This window comes from Falco punctatus, assembly GCF_963210335.1.
Source record: "Falco punctatus genome assembly, chromosome: 5".
Taxonomy (NCBI): domain Eukaryota; kingdom Metazoa; phylum Chordata; class Aves; order Falconiformes; family Falconidae; genus Falco; species Falco punctatus.
The window spans coordinates 29,483,816-29,500,410 of NC_137584.1; the positions used below are offsets into that span (position 1 = coordinate 29,483,816).

The 16,595-nt window shown below is 42.0% G+C and overlaps 1 protein-coding gene across 1 annotated transcript in view; it reads left to right on the top strand.

Annotated features, from left to right (window-relative positions):
- Positions 1–16,595, top strand: part of KCNF1 (potassium voltage-gated channel modifier subfamily F member 1) — a 96,813-nt gene continuing 80,218 nt past the window's right edge. The window contains exon 1 of the mRNA XM_080390648.1: positions 1–16,595. This exon is cut by the window's right edge and continues 51,104 nt beyond it. The gene's annotated coding sequence lies outside the window, so the exon portion shown is untranslated.

The following is a 16,595-nucleotide window of genomic DNA, read 5'->3' on the forward strand; positions in this document are numbered from 1 at the left end:
TTTTATTTTCAGTCCTTTAACTGTCCTGGCAAGATGAATGTTACCTTTTGGATAACACCTTTGTACTAAATTGCTAATGCTAATTAGACAGTCAAAAATCTAATACAAATTAAGATGTTGCACTAATAAAAAACCCTTGGAAGTTCACTAATAATAAAGGAGAGCGACAGTAACCAGGCAAAATGCTGACAGTTCACAAAAGCTTTCAAAACCTTCCTTGTAGCCAAGTCTGGGAGTGGGATATAAAGGACTAAAGGACCATCCCATTGGCCCACCTGCAAGCCAAAGAAGGATGAAAGTTTGGATATGAAGGCCAAGGGCACAGACTTAAGTGACAGGTTAAGAGATGGCAGATTAACAAAAAGGCCAATGCAGGTTTTAGCAAGCACAGAAAAAGAGAAGGTTAATTAACAATCTGTTTCAGAAAAGACGGTTTTCAAGTGCACTTTTAGCCATTTTTTGGGTCTGTCTTAAAATGAATCTCTGGAGGAAAGAGAAATGATAACCCTTAATTAACTCCAGCAAGTGTTGAATTATGGTGTGCTCAGAACTGCAAAACAAAGCGGTGCAGGATAGGTTTTTTTTAAAGCTGCCTGTTAAAACCCCCAAATATTATGAAACGCAGATTCAAATATTGGTGTATTTCAGTGATGCTGAAAAGTAAAGGAGAATCGAGTGAATTTTTTTCCTGTCAAGTGCTGAGGTCCTGAACGAAGAAGGAGTCTAGAAAAGAATTGTGCAGACTTGAAACCCAAACCTGTGATTTCTTATGTACTGCAAATGACATCAATACATAATATTATCATAGAATAGTATGGGTTGGAAGGGACCTTTGAAGGTATCTATATGTCATGAATGATAGATGTAAGGTGGCATTCATATCTGTCTAAAAGGTGGCTAAGTCAAAGCTAATTAACTGAGACACTTTGTAGTCAGTGAACACAACCAGGCTTTTCCAGGAGGCAGTCTCTCTCAGGCTAAGGTAGCTGCATACATGGGTCAAATGAATTGTGCTCTGTAATTGCACAATTGTAATTCTTAACTGTGAAGTGACTATGGCTGAGCGTTTGACACAAAGACTACTGACTTTATAACGTCTACAATTACATCAGTTAAATCCCACCATTTTCACTCCTGCATGGTTTGTCACACAGGGATCCTCTGTAATTGAGTTCCTTAATGGCAGGAGACAATGCAATGGATTTGAGAGGAAGCCAGTGGTCATTAGTGTATTTTTTGATGTAAGCTGAATATTCTTTTCTAGGTTACCCTTTGACTTAAGCCGAGGCAATGCCAGGATATCACAGAGATCACAAATACTCCATTCCCCATACTCACTGCGGATTCGCAAAGCTAGGTAGAAAAACTGAAAAAGCCACAGAAAAAACCTGATCCGTTGGATTCAGCTTGATTCAAGTCTTACAGAAAAAACCCTGCCATTATAATCTACATTTTCTTGGGAAGGGTGACAACTGCAAACATTGCCTTCAGCTATTATCCCAAGGTTCGGAAAGGCACCGTTTACCTTAACAATTTCATCATCCACAGGGAGAAACCACTGGCCTCAACACAGCCATGATGGGTGATTTTAAAACCACTAGCTCACTACCTAAACAGAGCAATTGGATATTGATCTGCCTTTTGTATTTGATGAGTACAGAAGAGAAGAGTTGCTCAGATTTGCTCTTGAACCCAGCACGCAGAGTGGTACATCATGTAACATCTACACAGAGCAACTCCTTTGGCTGTGAAAGGAGTCAAACCTGAGTCACATTGGGAGATTTTGTCCTGTGAAGATAATTGTCCTTCATCATGTTAGGAAGTACAAAGGTAGCAGTTACATCCTGCGGCAGTGCTTCTTGTTCAAGTGCTGAGTACTCTTCCATCTTTTTTTGTGACAGTATGGAATGTGACATGGAAATAATCCATGTTATTTTCAAGCAGTGAAGCCCTAGTTAATTACCAATAGCAAGATAAAGCTGCCAGTTGATCTTTTGAGAAAATGACCACATACTTGTTTGATTGGATATCATTAGATCGCAATTTGATGAGTAGATTGTATTTTTTCCTCTTTTGTTCATCCTGTTCATTAGAATGACAGGCAGCTGCTTAATGAGAGACTGTGGTTAATAATTAGCAGTAGCATCTCGGCTACATTTAAAGCTTCATTTCTGCTTCCTACTGTTTAATGAATTAGGCAATGAGCAATTCTTTAATTGGTGCAAGCTTGACACATATATATATATAAGAGCGTTTTTTCAGCAGGTCCTTTGACGTTGCTTGCTTTGATTAGCAAAATAATGACAGGCCCTGCTGTGTTGAGGGGGTTGTAGTTTGTTGAGTTTCTTTTTCCAGAGGCCAAGCAACAGGGTGCCAGCACCTTGAGTCTGAATTTCTGCAGAAATTCATGAACATCCAGGAAGGTATAGCTATTGCTAACACCAGAGACAGTTCCCAAACCAAGAGGAAAATGGGTTTTGGAGCTGCAATATTCCTGTGAACCAGTGCCTGTTGAGGAATATCAGTATAGGATTGCGTGCAGGCCATGTTCCTACTAGTAAATAAAAAAATGCTATGGCACAGACCCAGGCACTGCAACCCATGCATCTATGCAATTAAATTGTTAGCATGTCTCCTGGTCCAGTTGAACAGTGGCAACATTGCAACGCAATTGCAGTTGGTTTTGGTGCCAGACATTGGTGTCTGGCGTCATTTAATTTATTAATGCAGCCACAGCCACGAAGTTCTTCATACTCCATTCAGTGCTGCAGATGGCAGCTATTTCTCACCAGCTTGTCATCACAGCGGGCAGTAGCAGAGGGAACTGGTCCATGCCACTTACAAGACTCATTGCCATTCTGGACTTTTTGCTTGTTCTGATGAATTCTGCTTTTAAAAACTTTCTCATAGTTGTATCTCTGAAGTCTGGTAGCCATTGCATCCCTGCATGCCTGTGCTCCAGCTGCATTTACTGCCCATGTTAACAGGCAGAGCTATGGGGGTAAATGCAGCAGTTCCTGCTGTTTCACCACTCCTCTTGCAGTGATTGGTATCCCCAGAGAAGGAAAAGCTGAACAGGATGCTTGTTCATCGCCAAAGGCCACAATTCACATGATGTACTAGGCAAACTGCCTCCACTATCGTGTCGATACACAGGGTGACGCTCTGTGGTGTGCTGCATGAGAGGGGACACACATGCCATGGTGCTGCTCTGGTGCTGTGGGTAGCAGCCCCTTGGGAGCAGCGGGGCAATGACTCTTTCAACCATCCTGGCTAAATCCACCTGCAAATATAAGTCAGAGCCTCATGCTTTGCTCATGCCTCACTGCTGAGAGAGCTGTCAGTGCTCTCACTGGGGCAAAACTCCTACGCAGTGAAAAAAACCCCAAAACATCCTTGGTAAATAATATCTCCCAGTACACTTTAGGGGGGAAGAGTCTATTTTAGCAGTAGTTAAAAATTTCAGGGTTAGCCCAACACCAGAGGGTTTGGGCTATTTCTGGCTAGCATTTGAAGTTATATTACTGCTACATCATCACTTCCAGTGTTTGGGCTGGCAGCTCATCACAAGAATGGATTCTCACCTCTAGCAGTACTTTGGAAGGTAGATCAGCTATTTTTTTCAATACTGGGAAAATGATCTTGTTAGATTGAATGGCTGAGAAGCAAGTTCTGGGCCAAAGTTGCCCTTACTAAAGTTGTGGGGCCAGTTTTAAGTGCCTGATGAGGCAAATGGTCATGAAGGTTGGCTTGGAGCTGTTGGGTACCAGGAACAAATTCTTCACAATTTCAAGCACTTAGATGCTTTTGGAAGTTCCAATGAACACCAAAATACCTTTGCATATACACAACCCACACTCTTAAAATAGGAAAACTGACTGACATACCAGAGGATATTAAGCCACATCCTGGGTGTAATACCTGTAGTCTTAGGTTATGGCTGAAACCCATTTGTTCAGAGACTGCAGTGATCCTCTTCTTATAGTAGCGTGGAGGGGATATAGGTAATTACCAAGGGCTTATTGCTGTTAAGCTGATGCAACAGGGTATAAATGAAAAGAAATATCGGTAAATATTATTTTTCTGTTTTTTAAAATGCATTTCTCTACAAGCATCTGGAATAACTACTGCCCAATAACTTTCCAGTCATTAAAACTGGGACTCTATTATTATGTACTTTGAGTGACCTGTATAATCTAGTCATTGAAATTGCACCTAAAACATAGAAGTTGAGTGAAGTCACTCCAAAAAGTACATAGTGGAGAGGAGGATGTCTCTGAAGATTTCCAGAGGAAGCCTGTCTGTCTAATTAAATTGAGTGAAACAATTTCCTTAGACCTCTGGTCTTTTAGTTAGTTCAGCAGGTTATTCAGATCTAGTCAAATGAGATGTACATTAAAAGATGTATTAAAAATAGCCAGAATGTGCTGAAACTAGAGGTTTTTGATTAAAAATTCTGAAATGACTAATACCTAAACAAAAAGGAAAAGTTAAGGAAAAGTGAAAAATTTTGTTTTATTTTGCTGGAAAGAAACTGAATTAAATTCTGAACAACAGCAGTCTTTTTACATATTCTCATTTTGAACTTTTCCATGTAAGTATTTGTATAATGTTATTTAGCATTACAGTTTAGTCATAATGAGATTAAACATTTTAGAATGCTTAAGTTCAGAGGAATAGTGCTGTGGAAAAGCAGAAAGAAGTGGTTACAGCACTCCGCCTCTGACCAAAATGAAACTTATTCCTTCATTGTCAACCTCAAAAAATTAAACACAAACTCATACAGTACAGGTAAACGCTTCTGCAAATGTAATCCTATATATTAAGTAAATTATAGTTTTAGTCTTTTTATGTTTAACTATGTGCACAAAATTGCCTTCTAAAGCTGTAACATAGATCAATTACCAAACATTATTCTGAGATATGTTTAATATCTCTAATACTTTTCTATACTATATAGAAGAAAAACATTTACCAGTGGTCATCGAGATACAAATGTAGTTAAATTTAAATTTCTGTGGCTCACACTAAGTACATTTTTCTGTAACAAATGTTTCCTTATGTGTGGAAAGTATAAAGCTTATTTACGTGCCTGGGTATGGGCTATGATCCGTTCACTATTAATTTCCTTGGCCAGAAGTGCCTGAGAGCTGAACAGTAATGATAGGAAAGTACATTGCCAGCACAAGCTATAAAGTTAAATGCTTTGTTTATAGATTGTGAACATACACTGTTTATGGGCTTGCTAATGCATGTGAGCATACATATAAGTATGCACATGCACGGGAAGGGTTAGATTTATTTTATTGAGTATGTTTTATGTCCCAGTGCCTATGCACTGTTAAATATCTGGTTGATCTCTCCATTTTCTTATTACTCCACAGAGACCTTAATAATTAAATAGAACCTTACTTCCACATGTAGAGCCTCTACCTTCTACAGCCGTCTTAAAAATTACATTACAGCTGCCAGAGTCTGTAGTTCCTGGGATTTATACTTGCTAACAGAAACATTTTCTTTCTTTCTTTTGGTCCTGCTATGTATAGTGTTACATCTTTCGGTGTCAATTTTTTAAGCAATTTAACTAACATGCAAAACAAAATTCATCTGGCTATTATTTTTTTCTGGGGTGGCTCAAAAATACGACTGCTTTTGTATTTATTTCACTTCTTTGAAAGCACAGGGTTATGCTCAGCTCCTAGGGCTCCTGCGTGATCCCCTTGGCAGGACATCACGAGCCATTTGCCAGGTCGCAGGTACGGACATCGCTTAGAGCAACTGGGCACCGTATGCGGTGTCAGCCAGAGCCTCCATGGGGCTGGTGTCCTCCATCCTGGGTACAAGAAGCGTTTCTTCCAGAAGTCTCTAGCTTCTTGAGCAAATATTGACTTACTGAATGCTCCCGCTCTTGAGCTCAGTATAAAATTTAAGCACTACTTAAGCCTTATTCACTCCTTAGAAGTATATGAACATAGATCCTTTGCAGGGTGGAAAATTTCACCTCTGGTAAGAAAAAGGAGTTTGAAAATTGTGCTATCAAGCAGGCAGCTGAACAGCAGCTTCTTCAGAGATGAGGTACTGTAAAGCAATGTGCAATCACCCTATCATTTCTTTCATTTTCACCACTTCAGCCGACAAATTCAGTTTGTTTTCAACTATAATTTTTCATTTGATGTCTAGTGCTCTTCTTGCAATGAGGACTTCCTGATGCTGGCTGACCTGGTAAGAAAATGGCAGGTGAAATTACGTGTCAGTGACTGCAAATAATGCCCAGGGGAGGAAACAGCCCCAGCTAAAGCATGCACAGCCATGGACCCTGATTTAGCTACTAGCACTCAGGAAAGAGCTAATATTCAATTTCAAAGGCGAAAGGAACATTAGGAATTACTAAGAAAAAACTTAAGAACAAACCAGAGATGATAATTTAGGTGCTGTAGGAGCCAGTGGTGTCCCCGCATCTCAAACACTGGCTGCACTCAGTGTCACTCAATGGAATCAGATGTTCCCTTAATATCACAAGATACAGCAGAAGTAGAGAATAGAAAGATGTAAGTGAAGGGGGGTGAGAGGTATGCTACAAAAGGTAGCGGTCATTCCAGTGACTTTGTCAGGTGGCTTGCACAGAGGTGTCCTCCTGCAGCAGTCAGAGTTGTGGAACTCATTGCTGCAGGACATCATGGGCACAGCAAGTAGAAATGGGTTTAGAAAGGGATTATGCATATTTGTGGAGGACAGCTCCATCTGGAACTATTAAACATAGTTGTCTGAATGTAGCCTCTGGCTCAGGAAGTCCATAAACATCTGCCTGACAGCTTCTGCAAGAATATCAAATGCATACATACACACCTCGGTCCTGTCCACTCATAGTCTGCCTGGAGGCAAGTTGCTGGGTGACGGGGGCATCACAGCCAGGCAGTCCTCATTTTTAACGATATAAATATGCTTTCTAAATAGGCTCTAGGTTGGGAAAACCTGCTTAATTCCCTGGCTTTTGGTAGGCGCAGAGCAATGCTTTGCAAGCTTTGCACAAGCTTTCTGTCTTTGGAGGCAAATGTCTGCTTAAGTGGTTTTAGCTGTCACTGAGGCATCTCTTTTTCCAGACATGCAACACCAATGTATATTTGAAAATCTGTGGGGCAGAAAAGCGTTTTCAGAAATGGAACATTAAAAATCAGGTGGTGACTGGATGCACTTTATATGCTGAGTTTGTTTGGTGTTTTATTTAGAGATAGAACGTATTAGAAATACACAACCTCAAGGGAGTGCACAGACTAGGTTATTAGATAACTCAAGCTGTCCCACTTCCCAATTGAGTGCCAAGGGGGAGAGAGTTGTCTGTAAAAGGTTTACAGGAAAATAAATATATTTTTTCTTTCTGCAGAATTTTTTTCCTGGTGATTAACATTGCTGCCATAGAAAGAAAGCTATGTATAATGGGGATAAGATATAAAAAAGGCAATTGAAGAGATAGAAGTGTTCTCTCTGGAGTTTCAGGTTTCTAATACAAGCAAAATCGCACAAAGCCTCATAATTATGTCTTGCCTGCAAGGTCCAAGTGTTGAATTTTCCCAGTGACGAGGTGCCCACAGGCAGACCCAATGGAGGGCTCAGGGTACCTAAGGTAAGGAGAATACAAGAAGTCCTCCTTTCCCGCTGTGACATACACAGATCGTTGGAAGCATTGACTGCTGTCATCGCTTTTGACAACCTTAGTTGCCATTGCTATCTGAGCTGTAGTAGCTATAAGACGCTAGGGACTGGATGGGACGTGGCAGGAGTTAGTGGGGAAAAGGATAATAAGCGAAACAGAGGGACTGACTAGATTATGAGTAAAGGGTAAAGGTTTATTTGGAGTTTGGAAGGCAGCATATTTTTTAGGGTATGTTGTTTTCTTCCTTGGAAAAACAAGGGAGTTCTTGAAAATAATTAGGGGAGACCTATTTGCCCTTACTGGAACTGCAGTATGCTGTCTGCTCCTAAGAAAAAACTAGATTTTTTAGTAATTCCAAACAGAAATGTCCCAGTTTCATTTAGTTATGTTCTCCATACCTTGTGCAAACCTAGTCTCTAGGTACGTAAGCCTCTCCTCTCTGACTCATACCAATTAGAGCCTACACAACAATTCCAAAACATGATTCTACTCTTCCCTCAGCCCTCCATGCCATGCATAAGGGCTTTGAGCAGTGTTTGGAGATGATCTCAGCAGCACCCCTTGGCTGGAGCAACACCGAGTTGCATTTCAGCATACCGCTTTCACAGAAATGCTGCCTTTCTTGCGGGGCACGCGAGGAAGCATAACAGTGGCATTTCGCAAATGTCAAATAAGGTAACTTGTTATCTGGCACGTAATTATATACTTTAAACATTACTGGAAAAGAGAGACTTGCTGGGGCATAAGAGAGCCCATCTTTTTGAGCTCACTGTGGAGCTCTGCTCAAGGCAGCAGTACTATGCTGCATGGCATGGCTTTGTTTAGTTCACTGACTATTAGACAAATGCTTTAGAGAATAGTGCAATTAGAGATCTGAACAATCAAATCAGAGTAAATAATGAAGGGTAGGAGTGGGGAGAGAGAGAGAGAGAAAATACTATTACGGCAGCAGACACACATGATGCTGGATTTGTGCAGCGATGTTTATCTCTTTCCCTTCCTTTGCCCTCCCTGTTCACCTGCGGTATCCTGCCCAAGTGCAGCAGTGTGGGGTATGGCCCTGCTTTATGTTACAGCTTGTCCAAGGTTGTCCATGGGCGCCTGATTCTTGGGGAGGGGCAAGGAGATGGAGGTGGTGGGAGATGCTGCAGAGGAGAGAGAGCTGGTCCCAGCAGGACAGGCAATGTGGAGAGGCCCTTCCCATGGATGGACCTCCATTTGTGCTCCTCCCTGACTGCAATTATGTCTCTCTTTCCTCCCAGACCCTCTGGCCACCTTGGGGTCCTGCCCCTCACCTATGTTTCTGGTGAGCTCCTCACCGCTGGGAAAATGCCCTTGGGAGAGAGTGACAGATGGCACACCAGGGTAACTCAGAGCATCTCCACTCAAATAACTATGCTGCTTATTTGTCCAAAGATACATAGCAAGAAGAGAAAAGAGGTTACAAGTCTAAAAAGCTGCCCATTTCAGTTTTCGTTAAAGCATATAGCTTTTTCATGACATGCAGGAGTACCTAACTGCCTCAGACTGACCCCACAAGCTCACTATCTCACAGGCTTGGGCTGTGAGAGCAGCTCCTTGGCAACTTAATTAAAAACAAAACCCTTTTTCTGTAGAGGAAGCTTGTGATCTTCTGCCTTAGAAAAACATGTTGTTTAATTATAGCTGGCAGCTGAAAATAGTATCTTTCTAACCAATGGTCGGGTTGCTGTTCCCTGCCTCAGAGTGACTTATTTAGAGATGTCTTATACCTGTCTGGTTTTTTTTTTCCACTTCTATTTCTGACCAGGTCTTTGAGTCAGCCATGTGGTAGGATGACATATGAAGCAGGCAAACCATACTGTGTATAGATCTCCTCTGTTATTCACAGATACATGGAAACAGAAGGCCAATTTTTTCCCTTTGGATTTGTGTAAATAGTTTCTGTTCAAGGCATATGTAAGAGCAAGAAGTTTGCTCCAAGATGTGAGGCCAGGTATACCAATCCCTGCACAGCTGTGCAAGTGGAGAAATGGTGGAAATGCTTGTCCTCCATCCTTGCATGAAAACAGCAGTATTCATAGGCTGCCAGGCCTTCTCCTGGCCACCCTTTCGGTTATGCTAAGATCCTTGCAGGAGCTGTGGGGGCCGAGGTGCGACTGATAGCAAACACTCCTTTGACAGCTGGTAGTGGTGGTTTCTGTGAAGGGTTTTACAGCATATTAAAGAGTTCTGTCAGATTGTCCCATAAATGGGATGTCTCCAAAATGCATGTAAGAACATTATTTGTGTCCCGAGTGATCTGGGAATGCACGTACCTCTAGTCACTTGAATCAAACGTCTCTTTCCCAAGGAACATAGAAAAGTGACTTTCCCATCTTGGGACACAATGTGATATTCTAGCTGTGGTGGCCCTCAGGGACAGCTCCTGCAGTTCAAAGAACTTGGGAGAAGGCACAAACCAGGCCAACCTCGTTCTCCCTGCTTAATTCCCACTGTGCAGTGCTTTACACAACTGCCAGCACTTGGTGTGCCATTTTTAACAGCAATCTGCTGTAGGGATCATGCACTTTGTGCAATCTGCCTGTTTATCAGCTGTTTATAGACAGTGCAATTTACTCTGAGCCTGGAAGTGTTTTGTTTTACATCATAGCAGGTTTTAGCACCCTTAGTTAAGCTCATGTGCAATAGGCTCTTGTAGTTCCTCAGGAGCAAATTCCTTTAGTCACAACTTCTTGCTGGGCAGCCAAGGCGCCTGTAGCAGCTTGCAGATGTTGTTTAAAGCTGCTGTGATTGAGCTGCTGATATACCTGGCGTTTCAGGCCAGCAGAAAGACATCACAAGGCACAGACAAGAAAACAGTTCTAATGATTCAGTCCAGACATTGCTTTTTTCCAGCTCTCCTAGGGATTTGTGCAATATAGTTACTTAACTGCATTAAAAAACCCAAAAGACCTGTTGTGGGAAGTGCTAAAAACTTTCAGATAAAATTGATGTCAAGAAGCTGTTTTAAGATCTGCTCCAGTGTAAGTAAAGAGCAACACCAAACGTATATGTGGTATTTTGTTTTGTAGCATGTTTTACTGTCTCCTGCCCTGCTTCACTATTCCTTCCAGACTATCTGCCAGAGCATTCGCTGCGCGCTTAACACTGTATGCTTTTCCATTCCTATGAGTTGTAGAAGATGAATGTCTATAAGTTACTTGTTTTAACCACTCCCATCAGTCTGCTTTTCATTGATTCAACTGAAGTGTTTGATTTTGATTTGGCATAGAAATGTAAAAGAATTATTTTATTTAATAGACCGAGATCTTTGTCCTCAGTTTCCAGAGCAAAGCAAAATTATTAAGACACTGAATTAAATACAGACTTTGAAGTCTCACTTCATGTAATGCTTATTACATTGCTCTCTGTAATGGCTCCGTTGAAGTTAATGGAAACATTCCTATTAAATCAGAGGAGCTTGGGTCAGGATGTAAGTTGTGGAGATCATCATGGAAGTCAAGAAGAGCATCACAGATGTCATATCATTTCATGGTGCTAAGTAAGAATAAGAGCAGAATCCAGTCCTTGCAGGGTAACACTTCTACTTAATAAAAGTAGCGTGAACACTGTGGTAGGATTTTTTTTCACTATCCCTGTACTCCTTTGCAAAATGTTTTCCATTTGTGGCTGTGTGAAAGCACTCCTGGAAATCAGAGGGTTGAGACAACATTTAGATTCAAAACTTTTACAGACTTTGGCTCCCAAGCTGCCACTTTCATACCTGCCAAATAGCCCCTCACTTGCACCCCGGTGAAATGTTTTTTGAATATTCAGGCCTCTTGCTCAGCACAATAAGTGTAACTTTCCTAAGGACAAGCAGAATCTCTAAACTGAGCCTGGCTGAATCTGAAGCAACGATCATGTGGCAAATCCAAATGCTCCCAAGAAAACCGTATCCATCATTAGCTGGTACTAATGTAGCAGTCAGCTGGCTGTAATATCACCTGCATGGGCAAAACCTGGAACCTCATTTGGTGTCCAATCAAATTAAGCATACATCTTTTGGAGGGGTCCAATTTAGCATAAAGTGAAGAAGTGAGTTGCTCAAAATATTTCCACTGGTCTGCCTGGTAATACTTAGGCAAAGCTGACTCATGAAGTTAGAGACAAGAAACTCAAATCACAAATGTGATTGCCTTTTATTGCATAGTCTGAGTAAGAGCCTTTTCCTGCTGTTTAGTCCCGATGTCTTCACTCACTTTTTAAATACGGATGATTGCATGAGGCAGATTCTCCCCCACCCCCTGACTGGTAGTCTAGACTTAATTCATCAGAAATGCAGAGATGAATGAGATGATGCATTCACGTTGCTGCAGTTTAGAGAAGTGTCTCCTATAGTTGTAAACGAGGACGTCCACTTTCAGGGAGATTGTTCTGAGATAATACAAATGCAGTTGTGACACTGATTAGGTATTTTGTTGAGAGTTCACCTGTAACTGTTCAGTTATTATGCACAAATATTCTAAAAGCTGGAGCTGGACAAGGAAGTATGTCTGCCTGAAGGTTTTTAGGTACTCTACAGGTTCATGGAAGGATGGATCATGTTATCCCTGTAGCAAGGATGTCATGGTTATATTTTAGCAAGGATATAATTTTCCTACAGATTAACAGACCTTTCAGTCTGCTACATTCTCAAATTAATTTTCCTTATCTCGGCCTCTATGTCACAGCCATCACCATGATGCTTTGGTACCTCTGCAGAGAATACTATGCATTAATCAATAACTACAGTAAAACCAGTGAAAGACTAAACAAAGAAAAACTAACAATATGCCTCCCTTAAATTTTCCATATTTTAAAATTTCCTTGACAATGCACAATAGTATGTAAACTTTACTCTTCCTTTTTTGTTTTCCTCACCTTTGGGGAATGCTGCCATATGAGACTATTGTCCCTAGACTGTATAGGGACAACTCATTAGCTAGTTTTGACTGTTTGTGAAAAGTCATGTGTTCCTGTGTTCAGTGGCTTCTCACAACACAGAAAGATGACTTCAAGACCATTATTTCATAGTAATTCACGATTCAGAGTAAAGGATAGGGTAACTGCTACAGGTTTGATGAGGCTTACAATGGAAACTTGAAGTGTAGAGGAGGGTTTTACATTCTATATTTTGGATTTTTTGCAACTTTCTAAACCACTAAATGATCCCTTACCAGAGTAGTTCTTGGTACTTTTGTAGCAAAACTCCCACTGAGCACGAAGATTTCACAGGTGCACACAAGGTATTTGACTATCTGAATTACAGAAGGCTACCTTTAAGCTGTTAAATTAAGTAGGCATAGGCCCTTAAACTTGATCATTTATGGGTTTATACTGAAAAACATGGCGTGATTCAATCCCAGACCAACCAGAACTCTTCCAAAGGATTCCTGGGCATGGTCTGAAAAATAGCATGAGCCAGGGACTTCTCCCAGTAAGCTACTGGCATGTGGTCACAGCACATTTTTTTAATAATAAGGATGCCAACCAACTGTGTCTGTTGACCTTAGGGGTAGAAAAGGGGCTCTGACGTTGTTTAGTTCATCAATATACATGAAGTCAAAGAAAACGGGCCACATTTTGCAGAGGACTTCACAGTGTCTGTTGGGAAAGCAGGTTAAGAGAAGACAACTATGAAACAGTACTAAGTGGTATATCACAGCTGGCAGACTGTCCTGGTTAAAAGTATCTTCATGGTTTCAGCCTGTCATCTTTCTTAGGTGGTCTGACTCTACAGTTTGGGCTCAAGGGTTGATGACATTTGTGACATGTTAGATACCAAGTGACTGTTCCTGCTAACAGAACTTAGTACCTCCACGTGCAGAAAGCCATGATGAGGGTGGTCCCTTATTTCAGGTGTCCCCTTGGAATGAAGGGGAACTGGGAAATGTGGTCTCTGTGACCCTGGAGACCAGGGATTCACAGTGATGGTGGCTGGACAATGCTGAACGGCACTGACTCAGCCCTCTGGGATGGACAAGAACAGCAGCAAACCTGCCTCCTTTCCCCAGCTTCTTCCAAAAGTCACAACAAAGACAGTTCCCTTGGTCCCTCTGAAGTCAATCTCTTCTCATCTTAACAGCTGCCCTTTTTTGCAGGCTTTCAACCTCCACTTCATCTGAGCATCTCTGAAGTATATTAAGAAAGCGTTAAATGCTTCTCCACTTGCCTCTGACTTGCCTCAGACACTTTTAGCTGGATCTTTGCAAACTCCATGGGGACACCGGCTGGCAATATTCATGCTTGTCTCCACGCTGATGAGATGGCAGGAGGCAATCCTGGAGCTGGTGCTGCGGGCAGGATCATGTTTTTATCCTGTCAGTATAACAGCCAGTGCTGGCTGTAGTTGATTGATTGTAAGAGCAGCAAATTACTGTGCATATTTAACTATGCTGCTTCTCTTTCTGAGACAGTAGTAAATGAGCTTTTGAAACTCGTAGAATACTTAGCTTTCTGATACTGCTGAGATTCAGAAACTTGCGGTACTGCAGATGTATAGGGGGTAATTGCTTCTTATCCATCTGCGCTGCTTGTGTCCTTAAACTGCATGGCTAGTTAGGAGCAGCTGAAGTTTTGTAATAAGTATGGGTGCACTGTATATTTTAAGACACAATAATGAGAAAGAAAAATAATACAGATTAGAGTTCCTGGTCTCATTAATTAAATGTCTCTGGTATTTAATTCTGTGGAATTAAAGAGAAAGAACCCAGAATTCTAGGAGCATTTATTTTTTTTTCTTTTTTTTCTTTTTTTCTACAATACCAGATTCCCTCCTGAAAACAAAATTGTAATTAAAAAATAAGAAATAAGTAACATGGCTAGAAATGAGAGCTTGAGTTTGGAAGCACAGTGCCCAAAACATCTGGATATCTGGGAGTTTAGAGAAAAAAAGAAACTTCATCCTCATACAGTTTCTTTACTGTTAGCTGCCTTTCCTTGGTTTTTCTGCACCCTGGCAGTGCAGCCACCCTGGATAGCTGCTGCCCTTGGTTTCTCTCCCTGCTTATTGCTCATTTCCTTCCCCATGCCAGACCAGGGCCTAGGAGGAGAGCCAGGGGTGCTTGGAGCTGTTTGCTCATTCCCTGCTCTTCCTACCTGGCTCAGAGGAGAACTTGGTCTATTGAGGACCACTGCCTTGGACTTGCCCCAAGAGCAGAAGGTGGTTTCCACCAGTAGGCCTGTGGGACTTGTGCTGGGATGAGTGATGACTCATGAGGGCTGAGGAAGGTGACAGGGTAATAAGGCAAAGTAATTCTTCGCTGCTTTGTTGTGAGAAGTTCTGTTCTTCTGTGTTCTCCTTCCCAAGTGAGGTAAGCAAAGGTTCTTGTCTCCAAGAACCCTGTGCTAAACAACATTATAGCTTATCTTAACCATGTCTCCATAGTCAATGTTTTTGCAGACATCAGATTTTGGCAGCTGCCTGTTTTGGTTACTTACCACTCCTTGCTCCATGACTTCTCTCTTCCACTACCTCTCCACACACAGGGCCTTTCTGAAGGCCATGTCTCTTGAGACGCTCATTGGAAGTTTGCCTGCAGATCGTTTCATGGCCAGGAGGACCAGTGCACCCATGCTGTGCGATGACAGCACTGAGGCTCCCCTTTCTCCATGCACTCTCTGTGCAGACAGCAGCTTTCACAGTGGGGGTCCTCCTGAGCGCAGGGGTCCTGCAGCTTTCACCTGTGCTTGAAGAGCCTCCAGCTCAGCAGCCCAGGGTGTGAAATGGGGTGGTGGGCACCTGCCTGCATGCAGCCACTTTCCGAGGAGGAAGTAATTCTGCAGGAGCTTGGGAGGAGCCCCTGCCTTGTGCATCTGTGGATTGCCTGCATCTTTTACATCTGGGAGGCAGCAGCTCACTTTTTTTTTTTTTTTATACTTATGCTGGGATAATTGTCATCATGTGGTCATTTACTAGCCCATCCTGCAGGTGATGCATTTAGTTTTCAGCTTAAAGGTTTTCATGTCTAGAGTGCCTGCATCCCAGAGGAGCAGCTTAGAAGGTGCCTCCTGATGCACTGGACACTGGTGATCAATGACAAAAGCTGCCAGGAGGTCTCTGCAGCAGAAACTGATGAAGCTCAGAAGAAAGGAGGGACAAAGGAGACTTGGTTCTCTGAGGAGGCTTAAAATGACATGCCTCATCTGTATTCATTAAGAGAGAATGAATTCTAGCAATGGAAGGACGGCTTGCCTTAGAGATGATGACCTTCTCTCTTAGTCCAAAACAACTGAATTGTTAGGAATTGTCAGCAGCTGTTTAACTTGAGTATCTGTTGCTTTGAAGAAGCACTGTAGAAGCAATTCCTAAGACCTAAGAAAGTTGTAAGCTTTGGGGAAACCCTAAAATTTAAAACTTAAAACTTTAGGTGTCTGAAGTTGTGTGAGGTCAACTTCATCCCACCAGCTGCCTCAGCACAATGGAGAGTCACCGGTCTCACCTGCGCAGTGTGGATAGCAAGCTCCAAACAGCACAAACCATGAGCAGTGAGCAACGTGCAACCAGTCAGTGTGCTGCTGCAAGGGCCCAGTTCTGCTGCTGCCTACACCAGAACGCCCTTGGGATAACCACACTAAAAGTCATCTGCCCGTGTGGCCAAGAGCAGGCCTTGACCCTGAAACACCCTGTGTCGGAAGGAAATGGGGCAAAAAGACCTCCAGCCTCATCATCAGGAGTCCTGAGGGTCTCTGACACCTGCTCACCGTTTAGCAATCCTTCAGATTTTGCCTCTTAATGAATAATCTCAATATTTCATCAACAGTTTACCAAACCACGTCCCAAGAATAACAATGCCAGCAGTTCAAAGTGAATTACTGACGCATTTTACCATTTCTTTAACAATTACAGCTCTATTTAGAATGGAGAGAATTATATTGCTATTCAGTTTTAGGATGATAAATTGCAGGATATTAAAAGATTCTTCACTGAATGCAAACAATA